The sequence below is a fragment of the Opisthorchis viverrini genome (genome assembly GCF_000715545.1).
Source record: "Opisthorchis viverrini unplaced genomic scaffold opera_v5_575, whole genome shotgun sequence".
NCBI classification, from domain to species: domain Eukaryota; kingdom Metazoa; phylum Platyhelminthes; class Trematoda; order Opisthorchiida; family Opisthorchiidae; genus Opisthorchis; species Opisthorchis viverrini.
Window position 1 is genome coordinate 53,313 of NW_008752233.1, and position 6,275 is coordinate 59,587.

Consider the following 6,275-nt stretch of genomic DNA (forward strand, 5'->3'; position numbering starts at 1 on the left):
ATCTGTCATAATATCCTGGAACACCTCAATTGCGATGTTGTGCTCTCCGTGACACCGCGCGTCTTGAGACGGAATCTGATTGTCAAGTGCTACGAGATAGCACACACAGAATACCTCAAGACGTACGACTTACGTCGGCAGAGGGCCCAGTGTCCGGAGTTGAGAGGTGAGGCGATGGATTATGAGGTGTCCCGAAAGCGATGCCAACTGATGAAAGAGGATACGACAGGGGCGACTCATCCCATGGAACCTACACTTGTCTCGGAAATCGCCAATTTCTGGACTGTTGATGTCATCGTCCCTTCTCCGGTGACGACCGGCAGAAACCAATTTATCGTGATTGTGACAGAACACCTGTAGAAATGAATCTAGGTGCCAGCCTGTTGAAACCAACCGGCGACGACAATCAGCGTAGTCGTAATGCGTCACATCGTGGCCAACCATAGGATGCCGAAAATGATCGTAATCGATCAGGGGCCTTGCGTTGATAGCGAACTCTTCGAGAGTTGGAGAATATACACTCATTTGCAAACTAATTTGCGATGTTTGGTTTATCGAAAGACTCACCTGAATCTCAGTTGAATCTCACGTTTGTGATTTATACAAGCAACTGAATGTGCTGCACCAGGCCGCTCCATGTTCCAGTTGCTACGATATTCGACATGTCGCGAAACATGTATAATTGCAGTGCGGAACTCAGAAGGTTGCTTGAAATTCGTCGACAGCCCACGATCGGTTTCGCCCTTCTTGGGGCTCATCTGGTAGGCGCAGTCCCCGAGTTTCCGTCAACCTTATGTTCTACTTGAAACCAACTTGCACCAAATTAGCGAATATACACTCATTGCAAGCTTACAGAAGTTGGAAACCGGACGGATGCCGACGGCAACATATCACCCCCAACAGTTGATCTAATCGAACGATCAAGCAGTGACAGGTGACCGAAGGTGGCGACTGGTGCCAACGATGCTGCTAGCTTATCCTGCTGCCATAGTGTCGACCCAGGGCAAGTCCATCTTCATGGTGGTGTACGTTCGACATGCGCCTCTTCTAGTTGATCAGAGAAATGGGATACGGCGCGTGTCACCCGTTTACATTTCCCAGATAGTCAGTCAATATCCAGAGAAGCTCGAGAAGATGTGTTCAGGAAGAGGGAGAAGAAATATAGTTCATTTTCAAACAAGGTGCATGAAAGGGTTTATACTTTCCTGTTCCACTTTCTGCAAAAGTGCAGTTGGTGTTTTCTGATAAGCATCAACGCAGCTAACGGCTTCCCTACATTTACTGATACATAAATTACAAACTGGCTATGGCAGATATTCCGTATACATGTCGCTGGACACTAGCAAGTAGAACGTCGAGTAGCCCGGAATCAATGAGCTAAGTGTTCATCACGTTCATGCTAACGAAATCATATTTCATGTATCACCGTTTAGTAGCTAGGCACTGGGGGCGTGCATGTTGACCATGTTAATTCTGGAAGTCACACTACTGATAAGTTTGCTGAAAATCCTTCAACAGCTTACCGCCGGCTTGGCCATTCGTCGTTACCGGTTCCCGAGTTTCCATCTACCCCATATTCCATTTGAACCGAACTTGGACAGATTTTGAGAACTTCGCTCATTTGCACATGAATTCGGTTTTGACAGGATCCTCAGGTGAATCCAGCCGAATTGCCTGTTTGTGATCATCCGCTTCAGCCGAATGTGTTGCACAAGCCTGCTTAGTATTTCAGTTGGTGCGTATTCGAGGTACGCAGCACGCTGTTGCTTAGGTCTCATACATTACTGGTAAATTTGCAGAAAACTCTTAGACACCTCATGGCAGGTTTCGCCCTTCTTGGGGCTCCCGCCGAAACCGAATTCGTGTGCAAATGAGACTAGCTGTCGATTCCCAAATAGGATGAATCTGTTATACAGTGATTGTCGGATTTTTAGTTTGGATTGGCTTCACTAACATGCCACAGGAAGGATAATTTGATTGAATTTGGAAACTTACACCTCAGGATCGGTCACTCGAGGAGGCAAACAACACGTGACCATGCAATGTGTTTTTCCGTTATTGAAGGATGAGCGACAATAAGTATAATCAATTTCGTTATGTCAAAAAATGGACCGATTTTGATAAGGTAAACTGAAAATGGTCAGAGAGAACGGGATTTCGGCGAATAATTAGTGGATGGTCGATTGACGACAAGCACCTGCATAACGCGCAGGTCCGGTTGCACCGAGTGCTTACGTTCGAGAGGAAGTTCGGTTTTATGTAAACTAAAAGTTTCTGTGAGAAAGATGTTGGACTGAATAGGTTCCCCACGGCATTAACTGGCCAGATTCTTGGTCGGTATTATAAAGCCCCTCACCGGGAAGTCTAGTGCTCACATTAAAAATTCACGTGACTTCGCCAAAAAAGTTTCGAGTTTCTCCGATTAGGCAGATAACATCGTTGTTAGTTCGGAAGTCAATTCGTCACCGAAAGACTCGGCAATTGAGGAACACGCACTGGATACCAAAAACAAAACAGATTTAGAAAATGCCGAGATTTCGATGCGCGGACCACGGTCCACGTCACACAGACTGATAGCCTAGGCGGCAAAATCGCCGAGCATCTCAGTGTAACCAGAATAGAAAGCGTGGAACTGGCAAGCGTGTGGAGAACGGTTTTTGATCAGTCGAGCTGTCACGTGTTGGTGTGCGGTCATCAGGGTGAAGAGCAGTCAGCATCTGAATTCCAACTGACCTCAACCCACCCGCTCAAACTAAATTGTGGGAGAACTGATAACCCTACAAAGACAAAGGAAAATCTGCCAGTGGCAACCGAGATGAATCATCAATTTAAACACCCTGAAATGGAAAAATAAGGAACCAAACACGATCAGCATTTATATGAATTTCCTCGAATCCACCAAAGTAAGATTTTGACCACCACAGTAACCGACGACTGCCTTAATCCACACTCAACACTGATTCAGTGTGACTGTCTGAATGGGGCCCACTGATTGGTTCCCAGCCTATCTTATAACCTGACCTATTTGCTGATCTGCTCACTTAGCCTGATGAGGCTTTCGTGTCAAAAGCGAAACGTTGCCCAAATAAACACTATAGACGATCTACCAAACCAACCTGAAACGCACAAGATGTCGCTTATCTTGGAAGATATTCACGTTCATGCCGTTGCATACCATCTCAGCGTAGCACGCAGTGTCTTCTCAGAAGTAAACAACTGATTAAATTATCAATTGACTGCGTATAGTTTCAAGGATAAATTTTTCAATCTTGAATTTTCCAAGCGGATGAGATATTGAAGTAAAAATGACCTCTACCCGGTTTTTACCAGTATCATAAATGTGGACTTTGGTTGGAACAAGTCCCGTCACCAAACAAAACACTTGTGCATATTTACAAAGCTTCGTGATTTACCTCATCAGCGAAGTTGATCAAGTCACTGAACTTTGTCTACCGTTTCGTTTCAGAAGCACTATGATGTATGGGGCAGGAGAGAGGATGCCGCCAAATGTTGTAAAGCTCACGCTGATATAAGAGGAGTCTGATGTACGAATAAACATTGTGATTTCACAATTAAGCTTGTTTTTATTGCGCTGCCAGGTTGCAACATGATAACGGGAGCACATCTTCAACGGTGCGGTACTTAACCAATACCACATGAAAAGAATTTGGCACATAAAAGGCATTTTGATAGCTTATCTCGCTGCAGTCACCGATGTAATGACGGACATTTTCGAAACCTCGATGACATGCGAAGTTGATTACCCAAATTGGCCCCCTTATTCACCCACTCAAACAATGTGAGTAGTTTACAATGATTAAGTTGATGTTTCGATGCCCCGCGCAACAAATATAGCCTCTTGTGAGATTCTCAGAACGATAGGTCCATGTACAGAATCAAGGCTTTCTTGTATTAACCTGCGGTCTCTTCCAGAAAGGTGGCAAAATTAGACGAATAAATACTAACAAAGTGACGACATCTGGGTGAGCAGCAACCATGACCGACCCGTAGTTACATATCCGATATTTCATGAGACTTTTGTTTGAACATAAAAATCCTTTGTGTGAAGTGTTAAAAATTGACTGTGTTTATTCGTAGCCGTAAAACTTATCTCAACGGCCGCAGATTTTTACGTCTTCCTTCGAATGATATGGTTGGCAATCGATATCACTCGCGTGCTTGTCATCACCCTCTCTCAAGGAACAGCTCCGCCATAGAAACGTGCTTCCGGAAGTTCCATTTGGCGTAGGAGCTCTGTAAAATTCAGTGCTTATGTCCAGAAATTACTTACCGTGTTTCAAATCCAACCTCGGCATATCGACTAGTCCTGTCCGGGCTTGGGCTACAAGGCGTTCGCTCAGAAATTGTGGTCCCTCGGGCAATATGACGGCGGCTGAAGTATTACTATTTTAATGGTGTTCCCAAGAGTAAAGTTGCTCTTTCGCCACTTTGAATTTCACCAGATTATGTTCAACTGTAGTGCTGTGAGTCAGCTAGTTGAACTTAGGTGGATACCGCTGCGAAAATTGAAGCTTTCTAAAGCAGTTGGACAGAGCACAAATGTCGGTACGAGCACCTGTGGAATGCATTTTGTTCGACCGGTACAAGCACTGAGAATATGTCGAGACAGTGCCATCTCGGGTGACTTTACATGTTGTTAGTCATCTGGTTGCTGATCTGTCAGTCAAGCCAAAATTTGGATTGCGAAGGTTTCGGTAGGTATTGGCCTTCCGTTTTGATAATGCTTCTATCCCGATGAGAGTGAAACGCCTGTGAACTAACTGTCACTCTGAGCACTCTGAGGCGTGTCACAATCGGGCACAACATAAGCTATGAGTTTCGGCAGAAAGGAGCTTATATTGAGTAAGTTTCCACCAAAAAGCTCATGAACATTTGGTTGTTTGTTAATTTGCACAACTAGGGTACAAGTGCGAACTATGTTCCACATAAATCCACCGAGTAAACACTGAAGTATGGTTTAATGCTGACCGATGTGTGTCAACAACATCAGGACAGGCTAGCTGAGCGGCAAGGGAATCACAAGCTATGCTGGGGCTAAAAATTGAATTTCACCTTACGGCGCGTCCTGATGCCCAAAGACTTAGAAATGCACAAACACCTACCTAGAATTTCTGGTGGCCAGACAATACGTAAATGTGTGTTCCTTTTACCTACTTTCCGGCAATAATTTCCTCAGCTAGTGACTTAATATCCAGCCAAAGAGACAACGGTTGCACTGGTTTTCTCGTGGAGAATGCAGTTTCTCAGTTGCTGCCGGCGGATGCGGACGAGTGAGCCTTTGGTCGTACGGCCGACGTGCATCGGATTCTATGACCCACCTTCGACATCTGTTACGTACATTCGAACACACAGGCAGGCAACCTCACTGAGTTGGTATTGTGGTGATCGAATTCCTTTTGCTAATACCAACATGCTGATACTCGCCAAAAATGCCCGAAGTGAACTGACTGTTGGAATTTGGAAGACGGGACCCAGTGCATACACAGATTTCGTTCAACTGTGTTCAACAAAGGCCCGAGGCCATTGGTTCGCTGATACTTGCCCACCGCTTCGTGTCATCTCGGCTGATTTAAGACAACTCTCCACACGCTTGCTGGTTCCATTAATGGAACACGTTCGCTCACCGGTTCTGATGTGCAATTCCCTGACTGTCTATAAATGTAGATAAACCTTTGTGCAGTCGTTACGTTTCATTTTGTATACACAATTCTCAGTCCTATCAACCGGAAGCCGATCCTTCAGATGCACCAACACTGAGGGTAAAGCCTCTCTGTGAAAGTAAATTCTCTGTCTTCTTGAATGCTACTCTGATATTAGCCGTATTCAGTAGCATTATAAAAATTTCCGATATCCTTGTTTGTCCGGAATGGCCGCTTTTACGATACACTCGTAGTTGAGCAAGGATCTGGACACCAATATCCGTCATATTTACCGCTTATTTAATCCCATCGTCTATCCGCTATCTCTCAGGAGCTTGTGCACCTCAAGTTGTTCTGTTCTTTGGTCGACCCCCTCTGTATACAGTGCTTTCGCTCTCTTAGGCATTGTTGAATGTATACTAGCGCACACTGCTTTGGGATGCGCTGGGTAGTAGTTTCAGACCACACGACCATCTGTTGATCTTCGGTGAACAGTGGTTTTTAATTTCCCACCACTTTTGTGTTATGCAGTCAAGGAAATATAGTGTAGCCAATATGGACTCTAGCGCCATGCCAAACTTAATGTGAGGGTCCTATTTGTTCAGAAGTCACTGA